Consider the following 10,971-nt stretch of genomic DNA (forward strand, 5'->3'; position numbering starts at 1 on the left):
CCTTTGTATGGGATAGGAACTTTAACCTAAATGTAAGACAATGCGAGCTATTGAGTGGAATCTGATGTAACTCCCACATCAAGAAAAGAGAGGCTACTTTGCCAAGGTAGACTTAATGAGAAACTTTCTTTAACATTGAGCTATATGTGGATCCACTAGCTAGGCCATATTGGTAAACCTACGCAGGCAACGTAGTTAGGGACTAAAGGTTGCTACTAGGATTCTCTTGGGTCGCTACTTGAGCTTCCAGATCGAACCCCACCTTAACGTCCTCTCGGTGCTTAGTCAATATCCTAACGGAAATCATAAATCATAGTCATAATGTTATTAAGAAAGGTAATAATAGACACCAATCCGATATCATAAAAATAGTCATATGATTAGCTTATTAACACGATTTATTCATACAAGAATGAGAAAACCTTACAATCGTTATGAATCCATAATTAGGTGAGAAAACCTTTCACCATCTTTAACATGAATGTGTGAGGAAAATCCATCACAACCTTTATACTTTGCTTTAAAGATCATTGAAATCATAATTCATTATCTTTCATTTCTTTTATGAGACATTCATAAGTCCTTGATAATCATTCATAACCATTCATAAAAATCTTTTATAAATCATGATCATAATTCCTTAAAATCATATTTGAAAATATCATAAGCATGGATACATGAAAATCAACTTGAAATCATACAATAGAATTTGATTCATGCATAATTAAACCAATGATAATGAAATAAATCATAATTGAATAAACCCAATGCAATTTCACAAGAATTAGGGCTTAGAAGAAAATTTTAATAAAGATGATTGAAAACAAACCTTGGGTCTCCATGGATGAAAGGGTCCATGGATGAATTCCCACATACCTTAGACAATTTTAGAGCCCTAATGCACTTGAATTGGAGTCTTGAGCTTGAACCCTTGAAATTGTTGCTTGGGGAAGAAGAAGATCTTTGAGAGAACTTTTAGAGAGAAGATTTTGTGATTTAGGTGTTAGGGTATAAATGAGGGAGTTAGGAAGAGTGGTTAATAGAATAGAATTAATCCCTAAAAGCCATCCTAATACATTAATGAATTGACCAAAACACCCCTTAAACTTAACTAGAAGGATCATATGGACAGGAGGTCACCACGGCCCATGAAAGTCACCACGGTCCGTGGTGATGGTCGTGGTCATTAGGAGAAATCATATTTTCAGGGGTTGACTTCCACAGAGGGAACTATGCCCGGTTAAGGGCTCCATCGATCGTAAAACTTGTCTTGGTCCTCACTCAACTTAGGGGTCTTGGGGAAGTCAAGTTCCCAGTCGGGTCTATGGTCCATGGAATCCATCACGAGCCATAAACCCTATCGTGGACTTTCACCCATTTTCCCAAACATCCAGTGTTGGACCACGTTGGCTTTCCATGGACCATGGTCTACTACACGGCCCGTGAAGGTCTATTTAGAGTCCACCCGGTGCCAAAAAGCTGCAATGTTTTGTGATTCCTTTTTTAAACTTCATTTTCCAGCTTTTTAAATTCTAGGGTTTGACAGATTATTTTGGCTTTTTAAATTCTAGGGGTCTGATATATTATCTACTTTAAACAAGTATGTGAGCTACAAAATAATACAAATTTCTTATACAAATATCCATCTGGCTAAAGGCTAAAAAACTCTAATTGTCACGATCCAAATAGGGCCGTGAGTATCACCCACACTAACCCTCCGGTGAGAGAACCAAAACTATACCCCAAGCTAGCATTCTAACAGAGAAATATGCATTAAAAATGTGGAAACAAGTTTTAATAATAGTTTTAAGCCGAGTTCCCATAAACTCAAGAATTAATTCAAACAACTAAATAATACAGAATTTAACCCCTAGAATCTGAAAGTCATTATATCAAAATCTTAACTAAAGGTTTAAATAAGGGGATGAAACCCCGGAAGAAACAACATATAAAATAAGTATGGCGTGGTCTTAGCCCAAAAAAGGCTAAGACATAGAAGAATCCACGGTAGCCTGAAAGATCTGGCTCACCCTTGAATTCTGCAGTCACGGATCTCCTAATTAGGGTTTGTCAGTAGCCACCTGAAGATGCCATATACTCAATAAGAAACGAGCAAGTGCAGTATCAGTACACATAATCAATGGTGTAGTGGAAGAATCACGCGGCTAGTCTGTATGTAACCACAACATAGTAAAGACAAGAATATATAGAAACACATTACCAATTATCATTTCATGATCAATAACAATTTATAGTGTCAATCTTAGATACAACTGTCAACAATGGTTCTCATGGAACCAATACCCAAACTATTAGTTTGTACTAGTGTGGTAACTGGTCCAATGTGTGTTGGCTTGACACCCGATCCATTACGTACTGGCATGGTACCTGATCCAATTATGTGTCTTCATGACACCCGATCCAACAACCATAATTACAATCATAATCAACCATGAATTGCTCATAAACTTTCGCAATCAAGTATCTGGAACATTGCATGCAATTGATCACAATAGTCAAATTTCATTAGGTTAATTACATCTTTCCCTAGTCACATACATGCATGCAATACTATCAATTGCAGTTAACAGGCACATATAACATATACAGGAAATAAATAATCACCTACCTCAAAACAAGCCTGCCTCGGGAACTCTGAAGAACTGAAGTTTTCTCTTTCCAAAGTCTCTTGGCTTGTTATTGGTCTAAAACCAAACAAGAAATATAAGGAATCAGTGAATAATGGACTAAAATATCCAAATTATATCAAAATCCTAACCCTTGTCCATTTTCATGATCATCTCACCCCAACTAGGGTTTTTCCCTCCATTAATTCAAGACAAAACCTTCCCTAAGAGAATTCCCTTAGATTCTAAGGTCTAGGAATCAATTTACAAGTGAGAAGAATGATTAACTTACCTTTAGCATGAGAATTGGTGGAAACCTGAAGGAAAATCCCCCTAGGTCGCTTCTAGTCTCTCAAGAATGAAGTAAGAGAAATAAAAACTATTTGGGGACTTTTCTCCTTTTAAATCCGCGACTGTCCCACCATGGCGCCCCTTACCCCTACATGGAGACCCCTCCATAAAGGGAATAATACCTCCGTGACAATTTTCATGCAAATAGGAACTCAGTATTTGCATCCCAATCCTCTATTTCACAACACATCATTAAACCTTGACATTCTAAAATAAATCTTTCACGCTAAGATCAATTATGAAAGTTCTACTAGCCCGAATTCGATTCCGTAAAGTTGTACATGCTCCTTAATGTCTTGGATATCAAGTATAACTATATAATTAATAATTAAATCCCCTATCCATTACCAGAATACCCAGACCTCATCTGACTTAGATTTCATCTAAGTCTAACCTAGGCTCAAAATTCCCAAGTTACTACTCATAAGTTTTATGGCTTAAATTCTTTCTCCATTGGCTTATCCATAACGAAGTGATCATTTTATTATAATAATACCAATTTAATGATTACTCATCCTCGGGTGATCAAAATAGGAAAATCGGTGCTAAGGCAAAGATAGAGTAGTACAAAAATCATTAAACAACTGGGATACTTGTCTAACACGTCCTTCTCAGTTTCCCAAGTAGCTTTCTCAATTGGAAGATTCTCCCATTGAACCTTTACTGACTTAATCTCTTTGTTCCTCAGCTTTTAGACGTCATGATCAATAGTTGCAATCAGTTTTTCCTCAGACTGAAGATCCTTCTTTAATAAGACTAAGTCCCATTTTATGATATAATATCCATCCCCATGGTACTTCTTCAACATAGACATATGGAACACTAGATGGACTCCGAATGGGACAATATAGATAAGAATAAGCTTTCCTTTCTTGATGAATCTCATCACACCCTTTATGGGCGCCACCTTTAGAAGTACCTGTTCACCTGCCTGAAATGTCATATACCTCACCTTGCGATCTGCATACTCCTTCTGTCAACTCTAGGCTGCTAGGAGCTTAGTTTGGATACTTCTTACCTTATCCTGAGAATCCCTTACCATATTAACCCCAAAAAGGTTTTCCATCTCAAGTCTCAAACCACCCTGTGAGCGATCTACATCCCCTCTCATAAAGTACTTCGAATGGTACCATGTCAATGCTAGAGTGATAACTATTGTTATAAGAGAAATCATACAAGGGTAGGTATTTATCCCAATATCCTCCAAAGTCAAATACACATGCCCTCAACATATCTTTCAATACTTGAATTGTTCTTTTCGGCTGTCCATCAGTCTTTGGATGGAAGGTTGTGCTGAAAGTGAGTTGAATGCCCAACTATTCATTCAATTTCCCCCAAATATTTGATGTAAACTGCGTACCCAATTTGAGATTATAGAAAGGGGGAGACCGTACAACCTTACTATTTCCTTTACATAGATAATTGCCAACTGCTGAGCATTATAATCCACGCTAACTAGAATGAAGTAGGCTGATTTTGTCAGTCTATTAACCATAATACAAATGGATTTAAATTTTCCCAAGGTCTTAGAAAGATCCACCACGAAGTCCATAGCTATCTGTTCCCACTTTCATTCAGAAATGGGCATCTCTTTAGTAAACCCGTAGGCCTTTGATGCTCATACTTCACTTGCTGAAGGTTTTGACACTTAGCCATAAACTCAGCTATGTCTTTCTTCATGTTAGGCCACCAGTTAGTGGTGTACAAATACTGAACTGACCAATAAACTAAACTAAAAAAATATTATTGGATTATTGCTATTAGATTATTGGGTTAACGAGTTTTTAATGATTTTATAAAACAAATTATCGAGTTATCAGTTCAATATCAATTTTTTGTATTGGGTTATTGGGTAAATTGATGACCTATTAAGAAGGTAGTAATGTACTACTTTACCCTTCATAAATATTAAATATTAGTAATAATTTAAAATAACTAGACACTATATCAGTACGCTACAGTCTTCACAGTACTTCTACTTCATACTAGGCCACTTTAGTCTTTACTCAAAATCTGAAGATTAAAGTAAGAACTAAGAATTATTCAAGATTGTCTTGTTGGACTGCAACTTGGTTTTAGTTTTGCTTTATAATTGTAGCTTTTACAAGTTTGTAAATGTCTGTAATTTGATTAACATCAGAAATTCCACAATATGTTTTGGTTGTAACATATAATTGTAGCCTTTGTACTGCATCTGATCTTATTGATGCAATTTCTCATTATCTTTCATGTTTCACTATATCTAAGAATTTACATGCTTATAGCTGATTTGCTTGTTTTACTATATCGCACCAAATTGTTGAAGAAGTGAGAATCATATATTTATTTTATGAGCATTTTCTTATTGGATAAATCGAAAATAGAACCTTTAACGACCAAAGATCGATAAAATGAAAAATCGATAAAAAATATTTTATTGATTTGTTATTGGTTTAACGTATTTAAAAATTAAAAATCGATAATACATAAAATTGAGCCAAACCGACCGATGCACAACTCTACCACCAGTAGAGCCACTTCAAATCCTGATACATCTTGGTCACACCTAGATGAATAGTGTACCGCAAACCATGAGACTCTATCAACACCTTCTGAATCAAGTCATTCACTCAAGGAACACAAATCTTTCCCTAAAATTAAGCTACAGTCTTCAAAGTACTTCTACTTCACACTAGGCCACTTTAGTCTTTACTCAAAATCTGAAGATTAAAGTAAGAACTAAGAATTATTCAAGATTGTCTTGTTGGACTGAAACTTGGTTTTAGTTTTAGTTTTGCTATGTAATTGTATCTTTTACAAGTTCGTAAATGTCTGTAATTTGATTAACATCAGAAATTCCATAATATATTTTGGTTGTAACATATAATTGTAGCCTTTATACTACATCTGATCTTATTGATGCAATTTCTCATTATTTTTCATGTTTCAGTATATCTAAGAATTTACAGGCATATAGCTGATTTGCTTGTTTCACTATATCGCACTAAATTATTGGAGAAGTGAGAATCATATATTTATTTTATGAGCATTTTTTTATTAGGTAAATTAAAAATAGAACCTTTAACGACCAAAAATCGATAAACTAAAAAATCAATAAAAAATATCTTATTGGTTTGTTATTGGTTTAACGTATTTAAAAACTGAAAATCGATAATACATAAAATTGAGCTGAACTGACCGATGCACAACCCTACCACCAGTAGAGCCACTTCAAATCTTGATACATCTTGGTCACACCTGGATGAATAGTGTACCACAAACCATGAGACTCTATCAACACCTTCTAAATCAAGTCATTCACTCAAGGAACACAAATCTTTCCCCTAAAATTGAGCACCCCACCTGCTTCAAGAGCTGCATCCTATGTTTTTCCAGACAGTATCTTCCTCCGAAGTTCATTCAAAATCTCATCTTCAAATTGCTTGGCCTTAATCTCTTCAATAAAAGTAGGCCTAACCTCAATAATGGTCGGCACCCAACCTTTCTCCGAGATGCCTAGCTTCATAAACTTGGTCTCTAAAGCATGAATATCTCTAGCCAAGGTTGCTTAGAAACACCCTCTATGCTAGAAAGCCTATACTTACTGGTTTACAACTTAATGCGTCGGCCACCACATTAGCCTAACATGGATGATACTGATGGTGACATCATAATCCTTAAGCAACTCCATCCACCTTCACTGTCTTAGATTTAAGTCTTTTTGAGTGAATACATGTTGTAGACTATGATGATCGGTAAACACTTCACGCTTGACACCATACAGATAATGTCATCAAATCTAGAGAGCAAATACTACAATTGCCAACTCCAAATCATGTGTAGGGTTCAATTACCGCGAGGCATAAGTTATGACATTCTTATCCTGCATCAACACAATACCCAAGCCTAAATGTGAAGTATCACAATAAGCAATGAAATCCTTACCTTTAATTAGTCGTGTCAAAATAGGTGTCGTGGTCAGAAGAGTCTTGAGCTTTTGGAAGATCTCTTTACATTTGTCAGTCCACTCAAATGGTACCACCCTTTATGTTAGCATAGTCAAGTGTGTGGCCATAGAAGCAAAGTTTTTCACGAACCATCTATAATAGCTGGTAAGCCTCAATAAACTCCTAACTTTAGTCATAGAGGTAGGCCTGACCTAGTTCTTACTGCTTCAATGTTTTAGGTATCTACCATCACCCCTTCTTTTAAAACCATATTATCTGTAAAAGAAATAGAAGACAACCATAATTCACACTTAGAAAATTCTGCATATAATTTCTATTTCCCCAAGATACCAGAACAATATGAAGATAGTCCTCATATTCATCCTTACTCTTTGAATAGACCAAAATGTTATCTATGAACACAATTACAAAAGAATCTAGTAATGATTTGAACACTATATTCATCAAACTAATGAAAGCTGCAGGTGCATTGGTCAACCCAAACGACATTTCCAAGAACTCATAGTAACCATACCGAGTTCTGAATGTTGTTTCAGATATATCCTCAGGCTTAATCTTTAGCTGATGGTATCCAAATCTTAGATCAATTTTGAAAAATACTGATGCACCCTTCAACTGGTCAAAAAGATCATTTATACAAGGCAACAGGTACTTATTTTGGATGGTTACCCTATTTAACTGCTGGTAGTCTATGCATATCCTTATACTACCATCCTTTTTCTTAACAAACAAGACTAGAGCACCCCACGGGGAAGCACTAGGACGGATAAAACCTTTATCAAGAAGTTCTTAGATTTGAGTCTTAAGCTCTGTTAATTCTGTCGAGGCCACTCCAAGTTGGTAAAAAAATCTATATCTCTTTTCAGAGCCATGCAGCCAAATCAAGAGGAAACATTTTATTAAACTCAGATACTATCAGAATAGACTCAATAGAGAGGGAGTCTGCTTCAACATCCTGAATATGAGCCAGGTACGCTAAATAACCCTGCCCTACTAGTTTTCTAACCAGGATGAAAGAAACGATCTTAGCTGGCTTAGGCTAGCACACCTCTTCCAACTTTAACTTTTTCCTATCCAGGATCTCTAGAGTCACAATCTTAGCATTAGAGTTAAGCACAACATAATAGGGGAATAACCAAGTCAAGCCCAAGATTACATCAAAACTAGTCATATCCAATATCACCAAATCAGTCGGAGTTTAAAAACACATAAACATAACAGAACAAGCACAACAAATATGGGTGACTAAAACATACTCTCTAACTGGAGTAGAAACATAGATGGGGGCATCAAGCATATCACAAATCACATAAAAGCCTAAGGAAAATTATACTGACACATAAGTGTAAGTAGAACCGGATCAAACAAGATAATAGTCATCTAATCACAGATAAGAATAGTACCTGTGATTATTACATCAGACGCTTCAACCACTTTCCTTCCTGAAAAAGAATAAAACTAGGCCATGTTCATCTTAACGGACAGCCTCTCTGCATGGATGCACTATTCCTCTACCTGTATTACCATTTCCATGGCCTCCATAACCTCTCTGATTTCCTCATCACTCACCTTGTGGATGTCCTCTGCCATTATTACCTCTACCTGTCAGTACCACTACTTTGGATTGCTTCTGTGTGGGATCAATCAAGCGAGGGTAGGGACAATTTCTCCTCATATGTCCTAGTTCCCTATAATTACAATAGATATGGTCAAGGGACAACCTACTGCCTGATGTGAAAGAAGTTCTCTAACCATCTTGAGTAGGATTCTGCTGTGGAGTCCTTGAGTAACCACCCGTAGAAATAGGCATGGCTGACTGAATTAGTCGAGATGCAAGTGCCGGCCTAACTAAACCTTTGGAATATGAACCATTAAAGTTACTTATATCCTTGGGGTTTTTAGCCAAAGCGTTGGTGTTTCCATCCCGTTGAACTCCTTCACCTTTCTTCATGAAGTCTATCACTTAATTAAATCTTCTATCTGCAGAGGTTATGTAAACTAACCATACATGCATCTTGGGATTCAACCCCTTGATGAACAAGTAGATCCCCTCCTCTTCAGTAGTCATCACTATGTAGCTGTAAGACCTTGAAAGAGGGATGGGATGGAAACAAGTTAAAAAAAAGAGCTCAGTTCACCGAATGATTCGGCAAGCCACCGAATAGGTTTGGCGAGCTCAAAGCTAACTGTCGAAAGTTACAGAAAGTTTGGGTTTTGATTAATACCTAATCGGTGAAGAAGGGGAAATGTTGTGGACTGCCAATCCAGTCGGTGAACTTAATGGAGACCGCCGAATATACAAGAACCCTTGACCTTAGAAAATGTCTAAGTTGGCAATGGAGGGTACCATTTGGCGACTCACTGAATGGATTTGGCGAACTTAGATTACTTCACCGAAATGACTTGTCAGTTATTTTATCCTAGTTATTTCAGTCTTTTGCTACCTAATTGAACCCTAATGTCACGGACTTAGACTTCCACTAAGACTTCCGTGCGACACTTGACAACTTACTCACGAATCTTTCACGATCTTGTAAGCTCAAGTAAGCCTTTAAGACTAGATCGCTAAGGGAATGCTAGATTGCAAGAAAGACAAGAGAGCTTTTATGAAGAAGGCTTTTGTATTGCTTTGGAAGAATGCTTGATTGCTTGATGGTTTGCTACAAATGAATGCCCCCTCTATTTATACTACTCCTAAGGGGCTCAAGTATAAATAAAAATTGCTATACAAGTCCCTCCATATTTACAAAGAAGTCCCTCTCTAGAATTCTCTACACACTCTAGAGAATTCTAAGTCTTTCAAGACTTCTCTACAAGCTTCTATAAGGATCTAGAGTCTTCTACTAACCTCTCCAAGACTTTAGATTCTTCTACCTTTTTCAAGATCAAGTGGCGGGCCATAACACTCTCCCCCACGTGATGTGGCGACGACCGCGGCGCACTGTTGCTGCAAGAACTCTCGGATCTTGTCTTTGAACTGCCACAGGTCTTCATATCTCTCCCAGGTGGCCTCCTCCGGAGATTGTCCCTTGCAATGGACTAAGAACATAGCAGTGGCCTGTAGTCCCTGTTTTCGCTTGGCTTGGTAGTCCACAATGGCCTCGATGTCTCGATCATGGGAGGCGGAGATTGTGAGTGGCGCCCGACTTGATTCCCCTCGGCTAGGATCATCCTTGTCCTCATGGTACGTCTTGAGGACACTGGCATGGAAGACTGGATGAACCTTAAGATGCGGTAGCAGCTCCAACCTGTAAGAGATCTTGCCAACCTTGGCAATGATCCTGAATGGGCCCTCGTACTTTCGCACCAAGTTTTGATGCATGCCTCGCAACGCCTTGAATTGCCTGGGGTTGAACTTGACCAAGTCCATGTCTCCAACTTGGTAATCCGTGGGACGATGCTTGCGGTCGGCAAACTTCTTTATCTTCTTCGCTGCCTTGTCTAGATAAGACTTGGCAGTGTCGAGATGCTCCTCAAAGCCCTTGGCCATGTGATAGGCCCCCAAACTCTTACCCTCGAACGCGGCCGGTAGTGAGTGTGGAGTTTGTGGCTGTTGGCCTGTGGCTAGCTCGAATGGTGTTCGCCCTGTGGCCTCACTCTGCTGTAGGTTGTAAGAGAATTGGGCTACGTCCAGTAGTCTTGCCCAATCTTTCTGATGGGATCTCACAAAGTGCCTCAAGTAGCACTCTAGTAAGGCATTGACTCGCTCCGTCTGGCCGTCTGTTTGCGGGTGGAAACTAGTGGAGAAATGCAATTTCGTGCCAAGAATCTCGAACAATTCTCTCCAAAAGTTTCCGGTGAAGCGTGGGTCTTTGTCACTGATGATGTGCCTTCGCAATCCCCAATACTTCACCACGTTCTTGAAGAATAGCCTGGTAGCCTCCTTAGCAGTACAACCTGCCGTGGCGGGCATGAAACTGGCATACTTGGAGAACCTGTCCACCACGACCATAATTGTCCCGTACCCATCGGACTTCGGCAGGCATATGATGAAGTCCATGGTCACGCTCTCCCATGGACTCTCCGCTATGGGCAGGGGCTCCAAG

This window comes from Solanum dulcamara, chromosome 2 (assembly GCF_947179165.1).
Source record: "Solanum dulcamara chromosome 2, daSolDulc1.2, whole genome shotgun sequence".
Lineage (NCBI taxonomy): Eukaryota > Viridiplantae > Streptophyta > Magnoliopsida > Solanales > Solanaceae > Solanum > Solanum dulcamara.